This window comes from Podarcis gaigeae, assembly GCF_964106915.1.
Source record: "Podarcis gaigeae genome assembly, chromosome: 8".
Classification (NCBI taxonomy): Eukaryota; Metazoa; Chordata; class Lepidosauria; order Squamata; family Lacertidae; genus Podarcis; species Podarcis gaigeae.
This window is the reverse complement of record NC_139684.1, coordinates 17,964,210-17,980,546: the sequence shown is the minus strand read 5'-3', so window position 1 is coordinate 17,980,546 and position 16,337 is coordinate 17,964,210. Positions and strand designations below refer to the sequence as shown.

At 45.5% G+C, this 16,337-nt stretch overlaps 1 protein-coding gene across 4 annotated transcripts in view; it reads right to left on the bottom strand.

Annotated features, from left to right (window-relative positions):
- The window catches only part of SAMD11 (sterile alpha motif domain containing 11), a 323,740-nt gene that overhangs the window by 240,871 nt on the left and 66,532 nt on the right, over positions 1-16,337 (bottom strand). For all 4 annotated transcript variants that reach the window (XM_083752510.1, XM_083752516.1, XM_083752517.1 and 1 more), the window contains exon 3: positions 9,274-9,320. The gene's annotated coding sequence lies outside the window, so the exon portion shown is untranslated. The remainder of the gene's footprint in view (positions 1-9,273; positions 9,321-16,337) is intronic.

Sequence of the window (16,337 nt, the reverse complement as noted above, 5' to 3'; positions counted from 1 at the left end):
TGTGGATGCCATACTGTGCATTTGTTAGGGGAAGAAGAAAGGGAGACACTTTAAGGTTCAAGTGCTGGGTGGGTGGGGGGGCTTTATGATCCCAAGGGCCACATTTGCTTCTGGTAAACCTTCCAGGGGCCACATGCTGGTGGTGGGCGAGGCCAGATACAAAACTGGGCAGAGCAATTAATGTGTATTTTACCTTGGCTAGCTTACACACACACACACACACACACACACACACACACACACACAAGCACATCTCTGTCTGTGCAGAAACTAGTCTCCTGAACAAAGGTAATATTTACATGAATCTCCTTGGCCATTTTTGCCTTTGGCCCTGCCCACCACTGACCTAGTAAATGTGGAAAATGTATTGCAAACAACGACCAAGAATGAAGGAAAAGCTGGATGTGGGAAGGCAGGATAGATATAGATATCTGCTCCCTGGCAAAATACCCTCCCAGCACGTCTATGCTCAACTCTTAACAGCAAAATCACTCAGATCCATTGCCAAACATTGTGCCACAAATTAGTTCAGATTCATTGGAGGTCTCTGGAGCACTGACTAGTTACAGCCCATGAGATAACAGAATCATAGAATTGTAGAGTTGGAAGGAATACTGAGGGTCATCTAGTCCAACCCAGTGCAATGCAATAATCTTTAAAAGATAGTACATGACAAATGGCCATCCAACCTCTGCTTAAAAACTTCCAGGGCAGGAGAGTCTACCACACTTGTGGGAGACTATTCCACTGTCAAACAGGCTCCTACTGTCAGAAAGCATTTTTTGATGTTTAATCGGAATCTCCTTTCTTGTAACTTGACGCCATTGGTTCAGATCCTAGCCTCCAGAGCAGGAGAAAACAAGTTTGCTTCATCTTTCCATGTGACAGCCCTTTAGATATTTGACCAAGGCAGATGAGCTATGACTTCCCTTGATCGAGACACTATACCTATGTCAATGCAGCCTTAATAGCATGAGCTTTACTGCTGTTTGTTAGTAGTAATACCCCTTTGGGACTGATCCATGACAGGGCCTTCTTACTGGTGGCTCCTTGTCTTCCTAACAAGGTATGTGTCTCCCCCTTATAATAACCAGAGGAATTTACTGTATTTTTCCATGTATAAGACTAGGTTTTTTTCCTTTAAAATGTCAAAATTTGGGGGGCGTCTTATACACAGAAACATCTCCCCCATTTTCTTAAATCGGAGTCCCCCAAAATAGGGGGCATCTTATACATGGGGGCGTCTTATAGACGGAAAAATATGGTAACAACATCCCTTTTCACCTAGGCATGCAACGGCTAAAATGTGCTATTCCTAGCAGCTCTGAAATTATAAGCTGTCAGGGTAATGTTATGTGACTGTTTCAAAATGTTTTGAGTTTTTTTATGGGTTTTCGACATTATGCTGAATTCGGCCAGTCGCTAGAGATTTGTATCCAACCAAGCTTGTATCTACTTATATAGTAGACCCACTAAAATTAATGAACCTAGTTAGCCGTGCTTATGAGTTTCAATGAGTAGTGCTGGCATTGGATACAGCCCTAGGTTTTTAAATGTTCTAAACTGTTTTTAAGAGTTTTAAATATGACTTTATTTTATTTTTACTGTATTGTTCCACTATGAAGAAAGTTTACAGCACTTAGGACTTTTGAGTCTATAGAGAAAACCCATGGAGAAAGTGGATAAAGAAAATATTTTCTCCCTCTCTCATAAAACTAGAACTTGTATGTATCCAATGAAACTGAATGCTGGAAGATTCAGGGCAGATAAAAGGAAGTACTTCTTCACACAGTGCGCAGTTAAACTATGGAACTCACTGCCACAGGAAGCAATGATGGCCACCAATGTGGATGGCTTTAAAAAAGGACTGGACAAATGCATGGGGGATAATGCTATTGATAGCTACTAGCCATGATGGTTATGCTCTGCCTCCACACTCAGGCAGTAAAGCTTCTGAATACCACTTGCTGGAAACCACAGGAGGGGAGAGGGCTCTTGTGCTCAGATGCTGCTTGATGGTTTCCCAGAGGCATCTGTTGGTCCTCTGTGAGAACAGGATGCCAGACAGGATGGGCTATGCCCTGATTCAGCAGGCTCGTCTTCATGTTCTTATGTTATTGTTTTGCCACTTTGTTGTTTTGCTGACCTGGGGTCCTTTGAGAGGAAAGATGGGACAGAAATCTGAAATAATACTAATAGTAATCAGAAAGGGGAGTGAAAAGCTGCAGAGGATTTCTCTGGAGAACTGAAAAGCAAGCTTCCCCTGGGATGCTGCACATCCATGCAGGCTGAGTTCTGCCACCCGCCCCTCCACTCGTAAAAGCCTCAATTAACTCTGCATTAATTATTCAATCAGAACAATGTGTCTCCGGGTCCCACGCAGCCCAGATTCAGTTACCAATGCTCCTTGGGAGAAAACTTGGCTAAGCTCACAGCTCAGGACATAAATATTGTACTTCCATGAGCTTTGGAGTTGCTGGTTTGGAATTCCTTATTTCCCCAAATCTGTCCCTCCTCCTTCTGTAATCATTGCCTTTAGCAGTTTTAATTAATGTATATCCAGCCTTTGTTCAGAACAGAACACAGCAGTGCAGGACGAGGAAGTGGGGTGTATCTGGGCTGTATCCAGTGCTACTTCTACCCACCGTAGACCCATTGAAATGAATTAACACGACCATTTTAGGTCCATTAGTTTCAGTGGGTTTACTCTGAATAGGACTTGCATATGCACTATACACTTAAAGCAGTATCAGACCACTTGAAATAGTCAAGCTTCACCCAAAGAATCATGGGAACTGTAGTTCCACTGCACAAATGAGAACCATTTGCTGGACCTCCTATGGAAGAAGCATGCAGTAGCCAGAACTACAGTGCATCTATTTCCCAACCTTGACCTATTAGCAAAGCCTTCAAGGTCCCCTCCAGTTTGTTTTGGGGTGTTGGTGATATATTCTTCAACATGTCATTGGTGCAATAATGGTGCATTAGTGATGGATTATTACTGGACAATCCACAGATCATTCAACTTTCTTAGTCATTCTGCAATGCTTTCCAAATGTTATCAAATTATTGTCATCTGGAAGGGCACTCTTGCACTATCATAGAACAAAAGTGGGACAGCCCTCTCTCCCTCGGGATGTTTGCGGTATGAAAATTTACCAAAATTTCAGCAGGAAGTTACAGGATGTGCACTGATTAGAAACAAAGCAGTATGGATGCCCCAAAACTTTTGCAGGCATGAAACAGTACTGAAAGCAGGACTGCATGTAAACCATTCTGGGGTCTCTTGATGAAGGATGGTATATAAATTTAATAAATAATAATACCATCTTTAGCATAGATCATAATGAGTGCACCATAAAATGGATGTCTGGAAGGGCCCCACAATGCAAGGAAGTCACTGAGCCACAGGAAGCAATAGAAATCAGCAAGTCACTCTCTACCAGGTTTGGTGAAAAACCCTGCTTTGCATGGCAAGGCCTCAAACCCTTCCGGGGAGTGGAAGAAAGACACATGAAATAGTATTTTTTGTTAATGGGTGGAAAAGGCCACAATTTTATTGGTTACAGAATGTGAGTGGCATTGGCTTCGGCACTGGAAACTACACAACTATATCTGACTCCTGCCCGTCTGCAGGAGTCTTGGAAGGGTTAACCACCAGTAGGGACTCCCCCAGGGTCACCCTAGCCCCCCATCTGGGGCTTCGGATGGAGACCACGCCCCCCCAGATTCCTTTAACGGAATACCCTTGAATTAGGAGGGGTAGCTGATGGCCACTACCTCCCCTCCCCTTCAACCTAATACTCCAATGCCTAACCGCCAAACCTTACAAAGTTGTGATGATTTGCTACGAGGTAGGTGAAAAAACCGAATGGCTGGTGCCAATTTGCCAAGTGGAAAAATTTCTACCAGGCACTTTGGACAACCAAGGCGACCAACTGAGGTCCATATCAAGGTCAAGAAATAAAAGAGCCTAACCTAAGGGAGGGAGGGCGGGAGAACTGGCCGAGCAGGGAGAAAAACAGGGACAAATCCTTGGCTGCGGGCAGTTTAAATAACCCGTTCCACGCCCCCGGACCGTCCGAATTGGACGGCCAAAGGTGACGTGGCTGAGGACCATTCAATGGCGCAGGGCTGATCGTGCCCTGCGTGCTTAGGGAGGGCTTGCTCCCAGCCCGCAATGACATCTCCCCGGGAACGTGAAATGCCTTTAAAAAAATAAAATGAAATAAAATCTCCAAATATTAACTTCAAGACCACTGGGCAATTTCACACATACATGTTTTCATCTTGACAATTGCAGCAACGAACTGTAACTTGCATGTGTGAATGGAACATTCACAGATATTACACTGACCCACCCAAATATCTTTCACCATTACCAGAGGTGTTGCAGAATTCTGACAAAGAGAGAAACAGGAGTGGAAATCGCCAATATTCGCTCATTCGTCCCACATCCAAAATGGAAACAAATCTGGTGAATGCGGTCAGCATTTACTACTGTTGTTGCTTTCATTCCTCAAAGGATATGTACCGTATTTTTCGCTCTATAAGACGCACCAGACCACAAGAAGCACCTAGTTTTTGGAGGAGGAAAACAAGAAAAAAAATATTCTGAATCTCAGAAGCCAGAACAGCAAGAGGGATCGCTGTGCAGCGAAAGCAGCAATCCCTCTTGCTGTTCTGGCTTCTGGGATAGCTGCACAACCTGCATTTGCTCCATAAGACGCACACACATTTCCCCTTACTTTTTAGGAGGGAAAAAGTGAGTCTTATAGAGCAAAAAATATGGTAATTGATTACGTTTTCCTCCCTTTGGCATTATATTTCTTCATATGGCTCTGAATGGGGTGAAGCAACTTAACAACACAATTTATGTAATAATGTAAAATTCTGCCATGGCAGACACAGAGTCAAATAATGTGGGGGTTTTTTGGTGGAAGACAAACTGCAGTAGAACAGAAACGGTGCTGAATGTCATGACTAGAGTGTAGGATGGAAAATGATGCTTCCTTATATCCCTAACCATCACGGCGGGGGTGGGCAGGTGCAGCCAGACAAGATGCATAAACAGGTAATGCAGAAAACGGTCAGCTGTATGGTCCTGTCCACAGAAAACATAGTCCCATATGTCTCTCATTCCTACACACACATATCGTTGTATCTGCCTTTAACTGCACAACTGCCACTGGCACACAATTGGACCTGCTTCCCTCACAAAGGTGATCACACCTCCTCCATCAACCTGCATATAGCTTCCCATGAGGAAATCCATGGCAGCCATCTCTTGGCAAACTGACTTGCAAAAAATCCCAACAACCCAAGGTTGAGTAGTGGCAGCAGCCGTGGCTGGCAGAGTAAACAAACCAGCATATTTATACCGTAGGAGCCATTTCCATGTTGCTCTTTCTTTCCCCTTCCAAAATGCTTCAGGGCAACAAGCGAGGGAGAGAAGAGTTGTAAATATTTCATTCCTTTTCCTTCTCTCGCCCGCCCCCCCCCCCCGGCAGCAAAACACCCAAAATCTGCACTTCATCGAGTTGGGGAAGAGGGAGGAGAAGGGAGGAGGAGGGTATAAAAATGCAGCCTGCATGCATCAGCCATCAGGGAGCATCACACTCAAGCAGACGGATGGCTGGTTTTGCGATCTTCAGGTGCAAGGTTATCTGCTAGGGTCTGCTCTCTGGGGGCCAGTGAGGTGCTCAGACCTTGCACTGGGGCGTGAGGGAGAGAGGCCTCCAGAGCCAGCCTCAGATGTCTGTGGGCATCTGTGATATGGGCAGAGGGCATTCAGGGCATGCCAAAAGGTGAGGAGGAAAGACAACGCAGGCCAGCCTCTCACTCTGCCTCGCTGGCTCTTGGGCCTGCTGTGCAAACAAAGAAGGAAGCAAACAGAATTTGTTTTTGTTTTTCACATTGGGAAGGAGGAGCAGTCCAGAGTCAGTGTCAGACTAGGATGTGGGAAACAAAGGTTCAAATCACCACTAAGCCAGGAAGCCCACTGGGTGCAACCTTGGGTGAGGTACTGTCTCTCTGCCAAACTTCCCTCACAGGCTTGATGTGAGGACAAAATGGAAAGGGGGGGGGGGAAATCATGTGCATCTCCTTGGGCTCCTTGGAGGAAAGAAGAGGTGTAAATACAATAAATTATAGCCTGTTTTCTATCAGAAGATCTCAAAGCAGTATGCAAGTGTACGTCTGTCTATCTATGTTACAATAAAAACCATGGGATGCAGGTGGCGCTGTGGGATAAACCACAGAGCCTAGGACTTGCTGATCAGAAGGTTGGCGGTTTGAATCCCCATGACGGGGTGAGCTCCCGTTGCACGGTCCCTGCTCCTGCCAACCTAGCAGTTCAAAAACATGTCAAAGTGCAAGTAGATAAATAGGTACCGCTCCAGCGGGAAAGTAAACGGCGTTTCCGTGCGCTGCTCTGGTTTGCCAGAAGCGGCTTAGTCATGCTGGCCACATGACCTGGAAGCTGTACGCCGACTCCCTCGGCCAATAAAGCGAGATGAGCGCCGCAACCCCAGAGTCGGTCACGACTGGACCTAATGGTCAGGGGTCCCTTTACCTTAAAATTATTTACATAACAGAATGTACAAACAATATCGATATCCATAATCAATACCCATATAAATAAAATCAGAGAGCAGTAGCACACATTATTAACAGTCTTGCTTGCCACTCATTTCACACCACCGCATACATTTCCTACCTCAAGCAATTTTTTTCTATTTACCAACCACTCAAAAATAAACCCACTCACACTCAACAATATTACAATTCACATGCAAAGGATCACCACCAAGGAGACTCAAGTAAGATGCTCTTCCCATTTCGGAAACACTAATGGGCTCATGCCCCACACCCACCAGACTATGTAATAATCCTCTCCTACCTCTCATCTGAGGAACAGAGGCAGTTATATACCTTATTTGTTTCTGCCAGCTGTTTAAAGCTGTTCTTTAAAACTGTTTCTCCAAACTTCTGACCACTGGTATGTCCTTAAACAAAAGAAGTTTAGGTTGGATGTGAAAGTTGGAGGTGAAAAGAGTAAGAACAACCCACCTTCAGAAGAGCCTATCAGCCTGGAGCTCCTGAGTGAGTCCCCATCCTGAGTATACGATTTGATTTGGAAAGGTGAGATCTGAGACTCATCCAAAGAAGCAACAGGCAGCCTCCTCTGAGGACAGGTAACTCTGTTGCATCCCAACAATAGATGTGGTTGCCCGATCCAAATCCAAAAGTGATGCAGCACATGGTTTTGAAATTCATGGTGTTGTGTGTTTTTTTTACCAGAACCACACTCAAATAATTGAGAGAATCAGGGCAAGGTGCTATGCGACAACACCTAACAGCAGGAACTTAATCCCCATAAAGGGGCTGCTCAGACAGACAAGTGAAAAAGACATCACTGCTGCAGTTCGTATGGGAATGAACCAGGGTGTGCATGCACTGCCCTTTTTCTTTCTTTTCTTTAGGTCGTTCCCAAGACTTGCAAACGAAAACAACAGAGGAAAATATCTCAGCTAGGGGCTCCTTTGAAGTTTCCACCACATGCTGAAGGGACAACCCACTTTTCAGTTTAAATTTTTAAAGTTAAAACTTAAAAAACAGCTAGCGGCTGCAGGGGAGACTTCAAAGGAAGGCCAGGCTCTGTGCATACGGCGTTCTTGGATCCCGGCCACAGAGGACAAATGCAGATTTAATTCAGGAGCCTTCCCAAGTATCCTCCCGCAAGCTGGCTGCAGGGTAAGAAATTATGGTGGCCCGGGAAAAGGACAAAAAAAGTCAGGCAGGCCTTCCGATAAAATGAAGCATATTATAGGAAGCGAGAGAGTTGAGAAGGAGGATTCCTGCATGAAAAGGAACAGGTAGGTACAAATGCTGGTTTCGGCTCCCACCCTCCACCCTCCCAGCTCAGAGCAATTTCCATCCTGAAATTAGTAACTGCTTTGTTATGCCATTTAGCTCGCCTACGTTTTCACCTCTCACTTGGTTAACTCAGAGGAGCGTCGTTAAGTTTGGCTAGAGAAGCCAGACGGGGACTGCGGCTGATGGAAGTTGCAATCCAAAACACCTGGAGGCCACCAAGCTGGCAAAGGCTGGGATGGAGACTCAGCCACCAAAGTTGCTTCAGTCAGAAATAAAATGAGACTTCCATTTCTTTTAAAATGTTCTCATCCAATGACAATCATAACACAATCAAATACCTAGGCTGTGTACACACAAGAGATTCCGGAATCAATGAAGACTGCTTTTTTTTTCCTGCATAGGCTACACACCACCTAGATCTATTGCATATATTTTGCCCCTGAAAAGCGCTTCTTGAGACGCTGGTTTCATTCCCAAAATAAAAGCTCGTTGCAGATCCCACATTACTCTCCAGTGTATCCATTTGGAAACAGATGTAGGTGGTTCTGGCATTATTATTATTATTATTATTATTATTATTATTTTGGCGAGGGGGGGGGGAAACTACACCTGCCCAATGAAGTTGAGGGTGGGCCAAAGCCATATCATTAGCACCACTTCCTTCTTCATTCACCTGGGTCATGTGCAGGGAGGTTTGGCTAACCTATCAAGTAACCAGACCCACCCCTGTGGGCGAGAGGATCTAGAACTGATCTAAACTGGAAGCAGCATGTTATATTTATTTAATTATTTCATAAAATTTATGCACGGCTTGATTGAAAAACACACACACACAACTTAAAGTGGTTTAGTAAAAAACAACAAGGAAATCAAGGGGAAAATGACATCCATACTTTAAAACATGCAAAAGCTAAATCAGATTTAACTTACCTCAGCTTTTGAAGTATCTGGGCAGGTGTGTTTAAACAAGAATGTTTTTCACAGGCGCCAAAAATAATACAGTGTGAGGGCCTGCATGATATCAATAGGCAAGGAGTTCCAAAGGGTAGATACTGCCACACTAAATGACTGCGTTCTCACAAATGCACAATGGGTATTATGTGACACTTATAGTAGCTGAGGATAAATGATTCCAGACTGAGGAAAAGTACGTGTTTGTGCTACAAATGGGTCGGTGTGTATGCAGCCTTACTAAGGAGTCAGCCCAACTGGATTCATTGCGGCTTGCTTCTGAGTAAGTGGGTTCAGGATGGCAGCTGGCAGACTGCTGCGGTTGTTCTTTGTTGCTTAAACATGAGCAGCAAATTTTCAGAACCGATAAATAAATGTGTTTATGTCAAAGAGCTGCACAAAAATGCACAAAAAATAGAGGATCAAAGATCTCGCTTTAATTACCTTTCTTCCTGTAACGACACCGATCACTCACTGATGGAATGTCATCACTGCAAAAAGAAAAAGAACAATTCCAAAAATATCAGGATATACAGAGTATGCAAACAAAATGGGTATAGATAAACATTAGCATTAATATTATTTATTCAGCATTGTTCACATTGAACAGAACAAGGCATCCCTCGCTATAGCTTTTCAGAAGTGGCTCCATATTTCTGGAGCACTCACCCGAAGGAAGAACACCTTACGCAGCTATTTTTATTCTATTTTATTTTCATGGGTGTTGTTGTTCTTGGATTTTTTTGTATTTTATTATTTTTTGTCTATAAACTTGTAAATTGCCCATAGGTCCATAGCTCAATGGTAGAGAACCTGCTTTGCCTACAAAATGTCCCTGGTTCAATCTCTGGCATCTCCAGATAAGACTGGGGAAGATTCCTGGCTTTAAACCCTGCAGAGCAGCTGCCAGTCAGTGCAGACAATACTGAATTAGATGGACCAATTATGTGACTCAATATAAAACTATTTCCTATGTTCCTGTGTCTTAAAGGGAGGGCTGTAGCTCAGGGGCAGAGCATCTGCCTTGCATCCAGAATGTCCCAGGTTTAATCCTGGACATATCCAGGCAGGGCTAGGAAAGTTCCTCTGCCTGAAACACTGCAGACCTGCTGCCAGTCAGTGTAGACATTGAGCTAGATGGCCTGATGGTCTGACTCAGTATCAAGGACAGCCAGCCCGTGAGGCAGGCTAAGTCAGCTGCCCTTGTACCTCATGTATTGGAAGCCCAAGAGGTAGAGTGTGGCATCATGAGAACAGGCCTTTTTAGTGGTAGCACTCTGCTTATGAAATGCTCTTCCCAGGGAGACTCACCTGGTGCCATCTTTATCTAGTTTTAGGCACCACACAAAAAATTCCTTTAACAACCCACAAGTCTTAATAAAAGAATGAGCAGTCAATCACACAGAGAGAGAGTGGTAACCTCCTTTCTGGATGATGCTCCTAGCTCAGAAGAGCCTTTGGTACAGAGATGGGGATGCTCTCACCAGACCACAACTCCCATCATCTCTGGCCATTGGGCCTGTAGGCTGGGACTGGTGGGAGTTAGGAGTCTAACAATTGGGGGGGGGGGGCCTTCAGGCTTCCCAGCCCTGGTGAGCATAGAAGCCTGTTGTTAGCTTGCGCAGTGGTGGTAAAAGACCCATTTCCTTCTCTGCTGACTAGATGAGACAGTCAAAACTCCATGGGCCTGCAGCGATGGTCATTGATTTAATTAGAAGCTGTGATCTCCAGCACATCCGAAAAATCGGCTACGAATGATCAAAGGATATTAGCTTTTGGGGGTCCCTAGCAAGCAGCATTATCACCTTCAGAGCCATCAAAGGAAATCTAACATCATCAAAGGTGGTTGGGGTGAAATCACCAATAAACCCACAAAAATATTTTATACAATTGCTCTTATTTTTATTTTATTTTAAAAGGTTTTTATTCCATGCAGGGCTTACTGTAAGCCACACCCCTGAAATTTCTGATCAGCACATCCTCTGATGTTTGAAAAAGGAACCTGTTTTATACCAGGATTGGTATTTAATAGAACTGTAAAGCTGGAATCCCTTCACAAGGGTCATCTATTCCAACCCTCTGCAATGCAAGAATCTTTTGTCCAACATGGAACTCATGCTTTACCGATTGAGCTATCCTACAAGCCAACTGACCCAGTACCATCTGCTCTTCCTGGCAATGGCTCCCCAGGAGATCAGGCAGAGATAAGGTCTTACACATAGGAACATAGAAAGCTGCCTTATAGAGTCATACCATTGGTCCATCTAACTCAGTGTTGTTTGCACTGACTGGCAGTGGCCCTCTAGGGTTTCAGGCAGGAAGTCTCTCACAGTCCTACTTGGAGATGCGCTACCACTGAGATTCTGCCCACAGAAACACAGAAGTCAGACCACTGGTTCTTCTAGCTCTCCAGAGAGGGGACATTCCTAACCGTGCCTGGAAATGCCAGGGAGTGAACCTGGGACTGTTTGCATACCAAATGCAATGTGTTCAGTCAGGCACAGTCCCAGGGATGCGGAAGAAGCTTTTGTGGACCTGCGATACAGAGGTTCAAATTGGGCCAGGCACAATCTTTTAGCCCACTGTTTCTCAAACTTGGGTCTCCAGCTGTTCTTGGACTACAAATGCCATAACCACTAGCTAGCAGGGTCAGCGGTCAGGAATGGTGGGAATTGTAGTCCAAGTTTGGGAAACCCTGTTTTAGCCTAACCTACCTCACAGGGTTATTGCAGAGATATAACAGGTGGGTGGGACCATGTAAGCTTCTTTCAGAAGCGTCTTGTGGAGGAAGGGCAAGATAAAAACGAAAGTTATTACCAGTTCTCCCCCTGCCCCGCAAGGGGGTATTCAAGGGTACTCTGTATCAGCACCTCTTTGTTGTTGTTAAAAAGTGTAACAACTACATGGTGAGTACCGGCACCTGTTTTTCTAGAAAAGAAAGCACTGGTTATTACTATTATTATGAAGGATAAGAAATCCATAAAGACTTTTGTCGCCATAATTCTGGCTTTCTTTCAGGACAAAGAACAAGAAACAAGAGTAAGGTAGTCTATAAAGGCTTCTGCTACAGTAAGTCTGGTCACCTTTCAGGTGCCACAAGTCTCTTTGCTCCTTATGCACTCTGCTCCTGTGTGTAGACCCCCAGGCTTACCAAGCCAGTCACCCCAAGCTTAATTTCGTTTTTACAAAACAAAGACTGCCCCCACCCCTTAGCACCACCATCACATAGCTGAGTTTGGGGAGCGGGAGCGCAACGAGGAAGGAGAGGGGCGACAGCGCGGCGCATGGATGGAAAGATGGATGGATGCTGCGTTCCTCATCCCCTTCCCAAGAGGCCTTGATGGCGAAGGGGGCGACGACTCTGCGCCTTTACGCGCCGGGGTCAGATCTCCTCTTGGCCGCCTGGCTCCGCTCCGGCCTGACTGCCCCTCGCAGCCGGCAGTCGCGGGCCTCCCACGTGGAGCCGCCGCCGCCGCCGCCTCTCCTCCGTATCCTCCTCCTCCTCCGACAGCTGCAGACGGCGCAGCGCAGCGAGACTCCCCCGCTGGCAGATCGATGCCGCTCGCCTTTCATCTGACCGGCGGCGCTCAGGGGAGGGGAGGGGGAGGAATCCAGGCTTCCCGGAATCAGCAGCAGCCGCCACCGCCGCCGAGAGCGAGGGAGGCGAAGCGAGGAGGCAGGAGCCGGCGTTGTTTACTGGCCCGGCGCACTCACAGCCGGGAAGGGAGGGGAGGGAAACGCGGGGAGGAGAGCTGCTCTGGCTCCTTCCCTTCGTACGAAAAGGATCAGAGGAGGAGGAGAAAGAGAGGCGCTGCTCAAAAAAGGCATGCCCAAGCTGCTTCAAGCACAGGGACATAACAAGGTGTGGGTCTATCCAGCTGGCCGAGGCTCTGCAGGGTTTCAGATAGGGAAACCAATAGCCTGGGGCTAGATTAGAACATGGGAGAAAATAGGAGACTGACTTCAACGAAATCAGACCAGTGCTACCTCTCACACTCACTGGCAGAACATGGGAGCTTCTGGATGTGAAGCAGGTGCTCTGCCCCCCCCCCCAGCTTAGGACCTTTCCCCAGTGATGGGGGCAATGATTTGGAGCAGCACAGGTTTCTAATTCATGCCAGCAGGGAGGGACCATGGCTCCCCATATGCTTCAGAATACACACATACAAAATTCCCAGGTTCAGACCAGCACCTCCAGTTTAAAATGGGAAATGGTAAAAAAGAACATTTGTCTATTACAGAACCGAGGAGAGACTAGACAATACTAAGCTTGATGAACAAATAATCAAACCTACTGTTCAGTTCCAGCTCCTGCCAACCTAGCAGTTCAAAAGCACGTCAAAGTGCAAGTTGATAAATAGGTTCTGCTCCGGCGGGAAGGTAAACGGCATTTCCGTGCGCTGCTCTGGTTCACCAGAAGTGGCTTAGTCATCCTGGCCACGTGACCCGAAGCTGTACGCCGGCTCCCTCGGCTAGTAAAGTGAGATGAGCACTGCAACCCCAGAGTCGGTCACGACTGGACCTAATGGTCAGGGGTCCCTTTACCTTTACCTTTACTATGATCCAATTTATTGTAGTTTGAACTGTAAATTGTAGAAGTGGCTGAAAGCTGTTAGGAGACCCTTATTTCCCTCACAGAACCACAATTCCCAAAGTGGTCCCCTTTTCCCCAGAAACTCTGGGAATTGTAGCTCTGTGAGGAGAACAGAGACCTCCAAACAACTAGCAGCACCTTTCATGAACTACAGTTCCCAGGATTCTCTGGGGGAAACCATGACTGTTTAAAGTGGTATGATACTGTTTAAACGTATACAGGCGGTGAACATTTCTGTTCTGTTCCTAGTCCCTGTGTGTGTTGGCAGAGTGTGTATAAGTGCTCCCTGGCCCTGTTCTGCTTCTGGGTCCTAAAGGACCCACACTTCAACTATCGCACAGCAATTGAACATGTCTAAAATGGTCATCACTGTAGTACAGAGGGGTTCCTATGTTCCTACGCTGTTCATGTGACCTAATCTGACCAAGAAAGACATGTTATTAAATTCTTCATAGCAGGCTTAGCAGCTCTTCTTACAGCAGCAGTTTGTTTTCCCTTCACAGGCTTAGTGAATCAGAAGAACCACATGGCAGGCACATCCATAAATACATCTCTCTTCTTCACCCCTTCACCACCTTTTTTTTTTTAATTCACACATGTACACACTAACCACCACACCCTGACTTCCATCAAGCTTGTGTAGCATTTAAAAAGTTCAAAGATATGATAACGGAACAGAAAATGGTTCATCTCTTATCTCTTGGGTGTCAAGAGTCTGAAGGCTCCTTGCTGTGGGATACCACAGCCTTTTTTAGTGTGCATGTGTGGGTGGAACGAGTAGAAAGGAAAACGATTACAATAAATGTGAAGCAGAAGACCAGAGGCAAACCCCTGGCTGAGACTTCCTTCTTGCTGAGCTGAAAACCAGAAATGCAAAACAGAGGAAGTTAAAAGTGGCTTTTTATCTCCCTAACCCCAAAGTGTGTGTGTGGGAGGGGTTACGACAATAGGCGGGATAGAACCTGGGGCTGATGATTAGATGGTTTTTATTTTTAGATTTGGCCTTAGTCTTGCTTCATAAACAATGCTAGCGCTTATGCGCTCAATGTAGCCCTCTGATTCTTTTTCTTTCCCATGTGCGTTGGAGATGGGTTTGGTGGAGCTGCCTGCATCACACAGATTCACATGTGTCGCATGAGAGAGAAGGGGAGTAGGGAGGATAGGAAATGACATTTACTATGTGTAGACCCATGTTACATAACCATACTTTCATGGCTGCATCCCTCACCAGTGCCACGAGAACACTTAAACGGTACACAGCTCAGCTAAAAGAGGGATTGATTTTCCTGGACATTTTGTCCTGTACTGAAAGGCCTCCCCCTGCCTCTTTCAGTGACAAAGGAACAATAAAGGGTTCACCTGTTCAGCAAACATTACAATGATCAGGCTTCATTCACCTTTAGTGACATCATCACATTCATTAACTGATGCCTGATTGCCTAGGACAGTGGTTCTCAAACTTTGTCTCTGGGCCACACTTTCATAATAAAAATTTGCTCGTGTCACACCAAATTTTTTATTGGTGCGGTTTTATTATTTTATTGGTGTGGTTTTATTATTATTTACATGGGGGGGGGGAGAAACGACTCCTATCAGCGCTTGATTTATAACATAGAGCACAACTACTTTATAATATGATCAAGGGACACCAGGAAAGTATAAAACAATGGAGCTACATTAGGATATTAATCATTCCGAAATGATGATAAACGAGCCTCTTACATATGTACCTTAAGTATGCATACAAACTCCATGAAAGGTGTCAATTTGCTTTTGCCGGGTCATCACATTTATATTAGGTCTAATTTGGGACAAACAAACTCTCATCTCCTCATCAAGGCAAAGAAACCTTTCTCTTTTCTGATCTTTCATATTTATCAGAGCTGAAAATCCCTATTCACAATATGTGGAAAACTGTAGAACAGCCAATGCTCTTGATGTAAGGCAGGCATCCCCAAACTCGGCTCTCCAGATGTTTTGGGACTACAATTCCCATCATCCCTGACCACTGGGTTCTGTTAGCTAGGGATGGTGGGAGTTGTAGTCCCAAAACATCTGGGGGGCCAAGTATGGGGATGCCTGACGTAAGGCATGGATACTGTTTCTGGGTGTGTGGGTGGGTGTGCATGTAATCTGGATACTATACTATACTATACTATACTATACTATACTATACTATACTATACTGAACTACTTAAATGCTTCTTTACTTCTCCCTGAATCTTCCTGTTACACTTGCCATCCTCTCTTGCCACACCAGTGTGGATCGCCACACCCTTTGAAAACCACTGGCCTAGGGCTGTCCTTGTGGCCAGTCCAGAAGGATTGCCTGCATTCTAAATTGGCTCTGGACAACACCAAATCCAATGTGGTACATAGCTGTGCAACACTGCCACATTTACTATGTGATCTGTGACCTGAAGCCTCACCCAAGGATGGAGAAAGAAACTCTAGCAAAGAAAAATAATAATAGTGTAGCATCAGCAGCAGGAAAAGAAACTAGTGGCAGCACACAGCTCACAAACACACACCACACAAAGAGAAGTGAGCATTCACACATTTAACGGTTTATTGTTGCAAATGCTCTACTTTGAACCCCAGAATCAAAACAGGTGCACTAGCAACCCTAGCTAAAAGTGTCTCTTTCTTTATGAAGAAAGTTGAAGAGAGAACAGGGGCCTGCATAAACTTATCAGGCTACCTCCTCTCCCTTTCATACCAGATTCATTCTCTCTCTCTCTCTCTCTCTCTCTCTCTCTCTCTCTCTCTCTCTCACTGAAAAGGAAGACTTTCTGTTAAACTCCAGGAGTGAAGCAACTTGGCAAGAGGAGGATCGGGGGCTAGGGGCACAATCATTGTGCTAATACTAGGGATCTTGTGGCCTACGGCTGATGCCTATTAAGCCAAGCTCTTT